Source organism: Hyaena hyaena, unplaced genomic scaffold, assembly GCF_003009895.1.
Source record: "Hyaena hyaena isolate Hyena2069 unplaced genomic scaffold, ASM300989v1 scaffold_1229, whole genome shotgun sequence".
In the NCBI taxonomy this organism is placed as follows: domain Eukaryota; kingdom Metazoa; phylum Chordata; class Mammalia; order Carnivora; family Hyaenidae; genus Hyaena; species Hyaena hyaena.
In genome coordinates, this window is record NW_024081853.1 from 369,186 (window position 1) to 382,709 (window position 13,524).

The window sequence follows — 13,524 nt, forward strand, 5'->3', positions numbered from 1 at the left end:
ACTTAATATGTACTTATCACTCATGTGTTAAAAGTCAATATTTTTTAACATAAGTTTCAGCATAGGTGGCAATCCAACCTAAAAGGAAGTATGGAACCAACCGTGGGTTCAAAATCTACCTTTGCCATTTTCCAGCTCTATGACCTTGCACCAAAGACTTCTCATCAGCAAAATGGGATTATGCAGACCTCCCTGTGGAGGCTATTGTGAGGACTGACATAACTGTGAAGGGAAAGCACCAGGCACTGCTCGGTAACTGTTAGTTTTTTCCCTTCTTTTTGTGAGAGCTTCTCTATGTTTATGGCCTTATTGGGATCCCTAAATTTGAGTGTTCTAATATCTCATTCATTCACTTTAGGCTTTTGGCTGGGAGGGAGCTTAGATGCAACTCTCTTCGGTCACCTCAAACCCTTGTTCATCCCACACTAGCCACCTCCACCATGCTACCTAAGTTCAACCTCTAAGAGATCAAAATCATATACCTGAGGTGCACAGGTGGGGCAGTCCATGCCACATCTGCCATAGCCCTGAAGATCAGTCCCCTAGGTCTTTCTCCAAAAAAGGTTGGTGATGACATCACCAATGCAACTGGTGATGGGAAGAGTCTGAGGATGGCAGTGAAACTGACCATTCAGAATACACAGGTCCAGATTGAAGCGGAACCTTCTGGCTCTGATCTGATTATCAAAGCCCTCAAGGAACCTCCAAGAGACAGAAAGAAGCAGAAAAACATCATGCACAGTGGAAACATCACTGCTGATCAAGTTGTCAGTGTTGCCTGACAGATGCAGCACTGATCTCTAGCCAGAGATCTCTCTGGAATCATTAAAGAGATTGGGACTGCCCATCTGTGGGTTGCAATACTGATGGCAGCCGCTCTCATGACATCGTAAATGACATCAACAATGGAGCAGGGGAAAGCCCAGCTAGTTAAGAACTACAAAGGAAAATACTTCAATAAAGGATCATGAAGGCTTTAAAGGTAGAGAGAGTACTGAAATTAATGAGGACTTCATGAAGGATATAAAAACAACTAGAGCTGAATCTTAGCAAATACTTGGGCTTTGAGTAGGCTTCAAAAAGAGGGAAAGACAAGGCAGAGGTGGAACCTGCATAAACAAAGCTAGGGAGGCAGGAAAGAATGTAGCAACTGCCGGGCTCCAGCAAGGAAGAAGGCAAAGGATTTTCAGAGAAACTCTGATGTGCCAAGAACCTTTGTGGGCTCATTTAGGCAAATGATTGCATTTAATTGTCCTAACAAGCCTATTAACTAGATTTATTTATTGGTTCCTCAATTATTAATTGAATGGCTACAAGGTTTTTGGAGGGGCTAGAAGTTAAGAAACTTGTCACAGACTATGTAGTCAAAAGGCAGAATTCACACCCAGAGCACTTGCCCCAAGCTTGTGTTTTCCCAGCTACAAGGTGCTACCTTCATAGGAGAGCAACATAGGGGTAATAAAGTAAGAGCAGGAGTGGCTGGGTGGCTCAATCAGTTGAGCATCTGACTCTTGATCTTGGCTTAGATGGTGATCTAATGGTTCATGAGTTCCAGTCCTGTATTGGGCTCTTCACTGTTAGTGCTTGAGATTCTCTCTCTCTCTCCCCCTCTCTGTTCCTCCCTCACTTGTGCTCTCTCTTTCTCTCTCTCAAAATAAATAAATAAACTTTAAAAAAAGTGAGGGCAGATTACAGAGGACTCAAAAGCTGGGTAGATGAGTTTAAAAATTGTTGCTATGTTGATTATTCTATTGCCCTGTTAATTAAATTATAAATACATTAGCCAGCCATGTATATCATTTATCAGCGATCAAATAAATCGTAAGATATAATTTTTGTTGATAAGATTAAAGGAGACATGGCAACTGAATGCAATAACCAATCCTATACTGGCAGGAAAAAAAAGAAATATGTTGTAAAAAACCATGATTGGGTTGATTAACAAAACTGGAATTAGGATGGTAGATTAGATATAAAGTATTCTATCAATGTTAACTTTACTGAGCTTGATAACTACATTATGGTAAGATAAGATAACATCCTTTTTTAGAAAATACACATTGAAATGTTGAAGGGTAAGGGCTGGGATGTATGCCACTCTCAAATGGTTCAGAAAAAAAGGTGTATATATATATATTTATGTATATATAAAATTTATATTTTATATATTTATGTATATATAAAATTTATATTTTATATATATATTTATAAATATATAAAATATATGTGTGTGTATGTATATGTATATACATACAGAGAGAGACAAAAAGAGAATGATAGAACCAATGAGATATAACATATTAACTATAGGTAAATCCTTATAAAAATGTAATCAGGTTTTCTTTGTACTATTTATATTCTTGAAACTTTTCTTCAAATTTTCAGTTATTTCCAAAAGAATTATATGTTATTTTTTTTATCACTTTTACTTTGAAGATTTGGGATGAAGTGCTTTGATCAAATATTCAAGATCTAAACAAAAATGACTTTTTGAAACAAAAATCTACCATTTGACACTTTTCTCTTTTTAAAAAAATCAAATCTAATTTATCCAGAATGTAGGAAAAGGGAATTTAATGAGCACCTAATGTGTTCTAGGTCCTTTACACATTTTTTTCATGTAACCCATTCTTGTTACAAGCTTTCAAGGTAGATTTTATCCCCATTTTTCAAGTGATAAAATTGGGCTCAAAAAACTCAAAATTCCCAAGGTAAGGTGGAAACTGAATTCGAATCCATATCTATTTAATATCTATAGTGTTGGAGCGCCTAGGTGGCTCAGTCGGTTATGCATCTGACTTATCTTAGGTCATGATCTCACAGTTCATGAGTTCAAGCCTCGCATTGGGCTCTGTGCTGACAGCTCGGAATCTGGAGCCTGCTTCAGATTCTGTGTCTCCCTCTCTCTCCACCCTTCAACCACTCACACTCTGTCTCTCTCTCTCTCTCTCTCTCTCAAAAATCAATAAGCATCAAAAAATTAATATCCATGGTGTCAAATCAAACATTCATCAGTAAATACTTATAAGGTAAGAAAATATCACAATCATCTCATTTTTTATGTGAACTTAAAATGCACTCATACAAAACTATCATACTTGATATTAAATGAACACTGACTAATGTCCACCCTTTATCTAGATTATCCTAAAAGCATAGTTTGGATTATTTGCATTAAGTGTGTTGTCTTACATGTCTCTTCTGAACCTTTGATGAGTGAGGTCAATCACCAACTAAAGAAGCTGAATTAGGAAGCAAAGAAAGGAGATGCTGTAGCAGAAACTGCTGGCCATAACCTCACCTGACCACAACTGCATTCCCCACTTGTTAGATTCTGATTTTCATCCCACACTCATTGTAGGCAAGCATGCGTATGTGTGTGTGCACGCACACACACACACACGTGTGCACACATATGCAAACGCACATGATTTCCCCTTACTCCCTACCCACTCAAGCCTATATACCCCCAACCTGCAACTCTGTCCTTCTCTCCTGTCCTGTCCTATCAACACCTGTTATCAGAGAAGGCCCACAGGTACTTAGGGCCCACAGTAAAAACAGGACCACCTCATGTCCCATTTCCAAGGGTTTGTGTCTCCACAGATAATTTCATCCAACAATGCACTCCACTGATTCAATTTCCTTTGTCACATTCTCTATTGTGATTCCAAACAGACATAAATGATGTTAAGCCAGGCTAAGAATGTGTTTGGAGATCATATAGAATGGAATTGGATATAAGAAGAGGTGTCAATTATCACAGACTTGTTCATCTTTTCCCTGCCACAGTGCCATTTGAAATTTTTCCGTTACTCATTTAGATTCCAATCTCTGAGCTTCTCTCTCCCTTCCAGCTTCTAAGTCAAACAGATTTTTCTCAGCAAAATAACCCTTCGGTGACTACCAGGGACAGACTGGTATGTGGGCTACAACAGATGTACAAGACAAGCTCTACAGGCATGTTAAAGGGTTCAGTGTCAAGATAAAATTTATCTAATGCAGCATTTCCTCTCAAGTGCAATTTATCATCCCTTAGATGTTGAACCCCTTATAAATATTAGATTCTCTTTTTTCACAAACAGTGTTTGTTATTTTACCCTTGGTTCAGGACAGGCTCTGAAATTAGATTGACTCATTTTATTTCTGCTTGCAAATTCACTTTCTTTACTTCCAATTCTAATTTTTTTCCCTTTGCCTTGAAATTCAATTTATATTCTAACACTTTGAAAAACAATGTCAATTAGAATTTGGCACTTTTGTGGAAGCTGTTTGTTCCAAAATACCTTTTAGCACATCCACATCAATGCAGTGTCTGTTGGTGGACCCACATCCTGGGAAAAGTGCTGGCATCTACAAAGTTACCCAGTGTTTGCCTCTAGTGTGACAATATCTCTGATGTCATGAGGACTTTGCTGTGACTGAGCAGAGATCCAGTCACTTCTAAAGCTATTAAGGCCAATGATGACAGAACATTAGAACTCGAGCTGTCTGTGCCAGCTGATTTTATGGTGGCGAGACTGGGGAAAGGATCGATGGTCACAGAGCCATGATCCTAGAGAGTGATGATCAGGTCCTGACCCATAAGAATGCCAGGTCATGTAGCATGTCCAAAGATATTGACAAAGCATGAGCCTCCTGAAGTAAGAACTGGAAATACCAGTGCATAACCAATAGATGTCAGAAATTGAGGAGAGATGCACAAGACTTGCGGGGGATCAGAAAAGCAAACTAGGCAGTAGATAAGGCAAATTCTGGAAATGGACTAATGTCCCCTGCTGGTTCCCTGCTTTGTATAGGCAGAATACTTCCTTCTTTGGAAGGGGCAGAATTCAGAGACTTTCCAGCTAGACACCTGTGCTGAACTAGGCCTACAGACATGCAGCTCTATGTAAGCTGTGGCTTCCCCAGCTGATATTAATCACTTGCTCCCAAAACTCCCACAGCACTTTGTTACCTTATTTACAACCCTTGAAATAATGGATGTGGAAGTGCTTTGTAAACTGAAAAGCACTGTACAAATGTCAGATGTTGGGAGTTTAGCAGGGGAGCAATAGATAATGCCTCTCTTCCACTCCTGAGTCAGGAACCAATTGAGAAACAGACACAGAGAGTCAGCCAGACTAAGATCAGCTTGTCAGACTTATTACTGATAAAAGCTGGTTCAGGTGCAGGGCCACAGAGAACTTCATGTTTCACCCCAGAATTAAACTCACCCCTCAGTCAAGGCCAACTGCCTGAAGCCTGACCAAGGAGCCTAAGCTGATCAGAGGCATCCTTCTTCCTCCCCTGGGGAGACATGAAGGGGATGGGGAGCAGAGCAAGGGGAGGCCGGGAAATGTTACTCTCAGTCCCTCCACATAGAAAAACAAAAAGAAAACAAAGTCCATTCACCATGAAAGACTTTCTGTGCTTTATACTTCAATCATTTCTGTATACTTGGTAGGCTCTGGTCTAGATGGTGAGGATATAGAGAGCAATGAGACTTTAGGAAGTTTATAATCTCACAGAAACTATTAACAATCCAATGTGGTAGCTGTCCATTAGGAAAAGTGGAGTTCATCATGTCCAGGAAAGTTGGGAAAGGTTTCAGAGAAAAGGTGATAAGTGAGTTGGCTCTTCAAGTGTGCATAGGAGTTTGTTACATGGAGAAGAGAAAGAAAGGAATTATTCCCAGTATAGGAAGCAGCAGAGCAAAATCAGAAAGCCCAAACCCCAGAAAGAAATGGGACCCAAATAAATTAACACAAAGGCCTTTGAGAGCACAAAGCTATATACCCTTGTATCTTACACCTTGTATCTTTTTTTTAATGTTTATTTATTTTGAGAGAGAGAGACAGAGCATGAGTAGTGAAGGAGCAGAGAAAGAGGGAGACACAGGATCTGAAACAAACTCCATGCTCTGACTGTCAGCACAGAGCCTGACACAGGGCTCAAACTCACAAACAGTGAGATCATGACCTGAGCCAAAGTCGGAGGCTTAACCGACTAAGCCACCCAGGCACCCTGTACCTTGAATCTTTTTTATACACCAAAGTTGAAGGCAAAATTTTATGAGACATGGGTGGTTCACTCTTTACCAAAAGTACAATTCAATAGACGATAAAAAACAAGAGGAGATACCATTATTTTCTCATGTCTCTTGGAACATTAAAGGGAGTCTACATCGACTTTTAGTAAAATTCCCTTTCTTATACTATCGACTTCTCTCATATTCCAAACCTGGCAAGAACCCCTCTTCTTAACAGTCCCTCCAAATAAATAAAGGCTTCTTCAGACAGAAGGAAACACACCCACGTTAATCATTTATGCTTTATGTCCTAACATATATTCACAACACATAAGAAATATATGATATATACAACCTATGTAGGTAAGAATATCAATCTCATTCACTATGTAGAAAATTCACTGGTCATTCGAGAATAAAATCTGTATCCAAACATACTTCCCATTGCTCTCTTCCTACATTGAAAAGCAAAACATTTTGGCTGCTTCCTCCAAGTTTAAATTTTTAGGATCCTCTTACATGCGTTTGTCATAGTTTTTGAGCAGCTTCCTTCATCCTAGGGAATGGAATTGCATCCATCTGTCATCTGAACTTTTTCAAATATGCTTCCCCAAAAGTCTGAGGACAGTGCTTGCCTATAACTCTAAGTTGTCAGAGTCACATTCTCCAACTGTTCCTATCACATACACTTCATCAGACACTCTTCCTGATTCTAAGGGAGGCCTAGGCTTATGCCCTTCACAAGCTTCTGCCCTCCCCCTGCTCCCACCTGGCTTTGCTGATCTACTCAGGAGTTACCTGCTAAACCTAATGACTCAGCTGGGCTTCAACACCAGCATCCTCAACAAACAAACAGCAAGAAGAACTCTTGACTAGAATATTTCTAAATGTCAGCTTGTCCCCATCCTCCACATGGCTGTGCTTCTGTTCTCAGGGGTCTATTGTCTGGCATTGTTATGACTAAGAGTACCAAACTGCTCAGGAGAAAAGTGTAACAAAATAACAAGGAGTTAACATATATAATAGAGTGAAAGACAATACAGAAAATTAAGACCTTCAATTCATAGGTGGATAAACAAACAATTCACCAAAATTAAATACAAATGATTAACAAACTCAGGTGAAATTTTCACCCTCTCAAGTAGTCAAAACAATACAAATTAAAACAATGATAAGATAAAATTTGATAACAAAGATAGTTAAAAGATGATATCCAATGCAATCAAAAGTTTAGGAAGACAGATATTCTCACATTTCTGACAAATTGGTATAATCTTTGTTGAAAGCAATTTCAGAGTATTTGCTGCCAATTTTAACATTCTATTATAAGGATAGAATAAAAATGTATAAACAAAGATATTCATCATTATTTGTATTACTCAGCATTATTTGTAATAGCAAGAAAATTAGAAATATCCTTAATGTCTCTTTTTAAACTAATAGTTAAATAAATTATTTATGATGCTGATAAGGATTTAATGCGTCAGAAACTATCCACATGTATGTATGTATAGTATAAATTTGAAAATTTGTCAGATATTCATAGGTAGAAGAATGAAAAGGAGGGGTGCCTGGGTGGCTCAGTCGGTTGAGCGTCCACCTTCGGCTCAGGTCATGATCTTATGGCTCATGGGTTTGAGCCCCGCATCAGGCTCTGTGCTGACAGCTAGCTCAAAACCTGGAGCCTATTTCAGATTCTGTATCTTCCTGTCTCTCTGACCCTCCCCTGCTCATGCTGTCTCTCTCTCTCTCTCAGAAATAAAAATAAAAACATTTAAAAAAAGGAAATACACTAAAATATTAAAAATAATTGAGTTTAAATGATGGAACTCATTAATAATTAAATGATTTTTTAAGTTTTTAGTTTTTTGAATAAGAATGTGTTATGTCCATTAATGAGGGAGGGAGAACTTTTTAGAAAATATTTGAATTGATAATCAAGAGACCTAGTTCTAGTCCAAATTCTGCCACTGAAAAAATTACTGAATTTTAGATAATTCACATCATATCTCTGAGCCTAATTTTTCAAATCTGAAACGTGGTGGTTCACCAGTGTGTCAAGTTGATGAAACCGAACCAGATCCTAAAATTCCCTTCCCTTAAATTCCCACCTGGGACAGGTCTTCAAAATTGGAGGATCACGGTAAAGTAATAGCCATATTGTTCTTATGCTGAGCAGGCTGGTGCAGGGGACCAGGCAGTTCATGTACATTGTCACATGCTGGCTCTGCTTGTTAGTGTGGGTAGCAGTCAGCCCGAAGCTTCTCTGCCTTCCCTCAGATCCTTATTCAGCTTTACCACATCCTGGAATAGATGTGTGTTTACCGCTGTGATGAAGGGCACCAGCTTCTTCAGGAGGACATCCATACCACCAAGGTCAAAGGCAATAAGAACAGACACAGGTTTGTTTTATTCCATCCTCATAGGCTCCAGCTCATGCTTTTGGGTTCCACAGTGTTCCTACTCTCCCCTGCTTTACATTTATCTCTCCTGCCCACACTGCCAAATTCAAATGCCAGGATGTGACACAAAGATAACAATCATAGACTTTTTAATCACTTCCCACAATGGGGTAAGGCCAAATTCCTGTAATAAATAAATGAATATCCAGTGGTCGTGCTTCTCTGATTGAACCATGACTGATAAAGAAAATAAGAGATAGGTGGGATTTACTTCTTACAGTCCAAAGTTCCTTCCAGCCCTAAACTGGAGGATTCTGAAGTAAACCCAGTCTCTTCATCATTCATAATCAATTGAAAATCCAGACAGTCATCCAACACAAAATTAACATCAGCATGAAGTTGGGTGTTTCAGGGTGAGGTATCAAGCATACATGGGTCTCTCAGTTCCTTCCAAGATCTCATGAAAAAGACGGTAACAACTGATGAATGGATAAAGAAGATGTGGTGCATATATACAATGAAATATTACTTGGTGATCAAAAAGAATCAAATCTGGCCATTTGGAACAACATGGATGGAACTAGAGTATATTATGCTAAGAGAAATAAGTCAGTTAGCGAAAGATAAATATCATATGACTTCACTCACATGTGGAATTTAAAATTTAAAATACAAAACATAAGGGAAAGGAAGCAAAAATAATATAAAAACAGAGAGGGAGCAAACCATAAGAGACTCTTAAATACAGAAATGAACTGAGAGTTGCTGGTGGGATATAGGAGGAGGATGGGCTAAATCAGTGATGGGCATTAAGGAGGACACTTGTCGGGATGAGCACTGGGTGTTATATGTAAGTGATGAATCACTAAATTCTATTCCTAAAATCATTATTACACTATATATTAACTAACTTGGATTTAAATTTTAAAAAAAGATGAATATGGTAAAAATCATTTCAAAGATATTGCCCCAAAAGAACCAAGAAAAGAGAAAACATAGATGAAGAGTTTCAATAAATTGCTGGAAGACATAAAGCAGATGGAAGAATGTTGACTGGTGAAAGGAAACAAAGGATGCATCCACCTCGGATGTAAATGAAGGGATCTGAAGGACCTGAAAAACTCTAGGTTCTGAGATAGATAGCAGGTGACTCAGGTACAGGTGTGGGAAGCAGAGCTGAGAACACCAGGAGAAAATGGAGGCCAGTTGCTGGATATGTGGCCCCTCCATGCAGGACAGCCATAGTCAGATACTTCTCCTTGGCCAGAAATTGAGCTATTCTTAATTTTTAAAAACAGTTAAATGCTATCGGGGGGGAGGGGGGGGGGAGAATAAAGGCACCCACTAATCAGTATCTCCACAGAGTCCTCCATTTAATTCCATGTAGAGGCCCTTCCATAACAGCCTACTCCCCAACTGTCCTGTCCAAAAGCCTCACAGTCAACAACCCCAGTTCTATACACAGAAATCCCAGTCATTTTCTATTGTTTTGGTATTAAATGTAAACAAATGTTTGCACTATAAATGAAAAATCAAGCAGGAAAAATCATACACACACACACACCAAAATTCAGGGAACAGAAGAAAACTAAAAACACAAGCAAAGCAAAATCTGTAAAACCAAGAATTATATTCTATGAATGAGCCAAGAGAGAATAAGGAAGAGCTGTTAGAATTCAAAAATCTGGCTGTACAGTTGTTGAGATTTAAAAAGTGCAGTAGTAGGATGAAAGATAAGTTTGAGACTATTTCCCAGAGATGATGAAGAAAAAATTTTGAGAAATATGAGAGATATTTTAAGAGCGAGAGATCAGACAGGAAGTCAACATTAGATTAACAAGTGTTCTGGAAAGCAGTAACAAGGAAAGCATGAGAGAAGAAATTATCAAGGAAATAGTGTAAGAGAACATCCCAGAGCTGAAGAAAGACACAAGTCTTTAGATTAAAAAGAAAGCCTCTGAGCAAAGGCTCAAAGGATGAAAAAATATCCCTACCTGGACAGGGCATGATGAAATTTCAGAATACCAAGGATAAAGGGATTGTAAAAGTAAGTAGAAAAAAAGCAAGAAAACACTTACACTAATATAAACTATAGCCACAACAACAACAATAGATATAGGATTTGAAGTTATAAAAAGTTGAGGATATGATAGAAGCAAGTAGTGGATTGTAAAAACTTATCTACTTGAACTAAAAAGTAGGCACAATCTCCATCGAGTGGCAAAGTGTGATGGTATTACTCCCACAGAGAATAAACCCAGGTGTGGTACTTTGCACATCAGTGAATAATATTTACATGATGATAATAATATAAACAATGCTTCCTGGTTTTAAGCTTATAGAATCAAAACATACAGAAATCTTGGAAAAATCCACAGTGGTTACAGAATACAATGTAGCTGTTTCCAGCTTTGAAGTGGAAGGCAGTTGGGAGGAATGAAAGGAAGAAGCAGAGCAGAGGATTCCTCCTCTTATAAAATAAAAAGTAAACAAAAAATTAACAGTAGAACTCCCCTATGACCCAGCAATAGCACTGCTAGGAATTTGCCCAAGGGATACAGGAGTGCTGATGCATAGGAGCACATGTACCCCAATGTTCATAGCAGCACTCTCAACAACAGCCAAAACATGGAAAGAGGTAAGGGTCCATCAACTGACGAATGGATCAAGAAAATGCGGTTTATCTATACGATGGAATACTACATGGCAATGAGAAAGAATGAAATCTGGCCATGTGTAGCAACATGGATGGAACTTGAGGGTGTTATGCTGAGCGAAATAAGTCAGGCAGAGAAGGACAAATATCATATGTTTGCACGTATAGGAGAATTAGGAGGAACTTAACGAAGGACAGTGGGGGAAAAAGGGGAAAAATAGTGGGGGAAAGGGAGGGAGGCAAACCATGAGAGACTCTTGAATGCAGAGAAAAAACTGAGGGCTGATGGGGGTTGGGGGACAGGAAGGGTGGTCATGGGCATGGAGGAGGGCACTTGTGGGGATGAGCGCTGGGTGTTATATGGAAACCAACTTGACAATAAACTATTTTTTAAAAATAAAGAGTAAAAATACAGTGAGTAGGACAAGAATGAAAAGTAAATATGTTGTTGATAGCTGCTAAAGTCATCCAGGGAAGAAGAAACCGAGCATAATGATATGTCTAGCCCATATCTCTTGGGCTAGACAAGGTAAGAATGACCTGATCTAGGGGCGCCTGGGTGGCTTAGTCGGTTAAGCTTCCGACTTTCGCTTAGGTCATGATCTCGCGGTTCGTGGGTTCGAGCCCCGCATCGGGCTCTGTGCTGACTGCCAGCTCAGAGCCTGGAGCCTGTTTCGGAGTCTGTGACTCCCTCTCTCTCTGACCCTCCCCTGCTCACGCTGTCTCTCTCTCTCCCCTAGAAATAAATAAAAAACATTAAAAAAAAAAAAAAAAAAAAGAATGACCTGATCTTTCTCTATCATGAAAAGAAATTGATATTGATAAAGAAAGAAGCACTGAAAGAAGCCTCATTATCTTGGTATATTATTATTTGTTTACAGACTATTAAAGTGACTAATCAAAAGAACCCAAAACAAGAATAGCTGAAAAAGTGGGTGCCCTGGGGGGTGAGATTGGAAGTGAGGAGGATATATGCTCCGGGTGACAGAAGCCACCTTGAGAGAAGGGCCTGCCTGTGCGTGAAGCCAGCATGGAAGAACCAGGATAAGGAGACAGAGAAAGAGAACAATTTAGATCTGATGATATTGTTAGAGTTCCTCAGTCAAGGTGAGTGCAGAACTGGATTTTTTATTATGTGAGCTCTTTTGGTGTGTTCTTAGGGCTGCTCCAACAAAATACCATAAGCCAGTTGTCTTGTGAACAAGAGACATTTATTTCTCACAGTTCTGGAGGCTGGGAAGTCCAAGATCAAGGTGCTGGCAGATTCACTATCTGGGGAGGAACATTTTCCTCAGAGAATCTTCTCACTGTGCCTTCACATGATACACGGGGCAAGAGATCTCTCTGGGGCCTCTTGCATAAGGGCACTAATCCCATTCATGAGAACACTACCCTCATGACCTAGTCACCTTCCATAGGTTCCACCTCCTGATACAATCACCATGGGGCTGGATTTCACCATAAGTATTTGGGGGGAACACATTCATAGCATAAGCCAATAAAGTCTGCTTTTGACTTGGGTTTCTAGAACTTATCTTTATAAATGCCCAGTATGGGGGCAACTGAGTGGCTCAGTTAGTTGAGCATCATACTCTTAATTTTAGCTCAGGTCATAATCCCAGGGTTATGGGATTGAGCCCCCCATCAGGCTCTGTGCTGAGTGTGCAGCCTGCCCGGGGTTCTCTCTATCCCTCTGCCTCTCCCCCACTTGCTATCTCTCTCTCAATTAAAAATTTTTTAAAAGCCTAATATACAACAACAGTCCCATTCCCTCTATACCCCCCCCACTTCCAGTTGAGGTCCTTGTCTTCCTGTCATTATAAACCTGCATTGTTTCATGCCTTCTGTTGTACATTTGCATAACAAGGTAGAAGTTCCTACCTATGTGAATAGTAGAATTTTTTTAGTTGGTAAGTCCAAGCTTATCTAGCAATGCTGTCTTTAAAAATAAGAAAGTAGGGGCGCCTGGGTGGCTTAGTCGGTTAAGCGTCCGACTTTCGCTTAGGTCATGATCTCTCGGTTTGTGGGTTCGAGCCCCGCGTTGGGCTCTGTGCTGACTGCCAGCTCAGAGCCTGGAGCTTGTTTCAGTCTGTGACTCCCTCTCTCTCTGACCCTCCCCTGCTCACGCTGTCTCTCTCTCTCTCCTAGAAATAAAACATTAAAAAAAATAATAAGAAAGTAGAGGAGTGCCTGGTTGGTTCAGTCAGTTAAGTGTGAGTTTGAGCCCTGCATTGGCCTCTGCATTTGTGGATCCTGCTTGGGATTCTCTCTCTCTCTTTCTCTCTGCTCTTTCCCTACTTTCAATCTCTCTTTCAAAATAAATAAATAGATAAACTTAAAAAGAAAAGGCAGTACTGTTGATTTGTAGAAACTAGATTGGGCACCTAAATTTCCGAGTTTGGGGACCTCTTAAGTAGCCACAACAGTAGTATTCCTGGACTAGTCCCCAAAGCTCT

General features: G+C 39.6%; 1 pseudogene; it reads left to right on the top strand.

The window, feature by feature from the left end:
• Positions 1–425: 425 nt before the first annotated feature.
• On the top strand, positions 426–934 carry LOC120224670 (annotated as a pseudogene).
• The last annotated feature ends 12,590 nt before the right edge of the window (positions 935–13,524 follow it).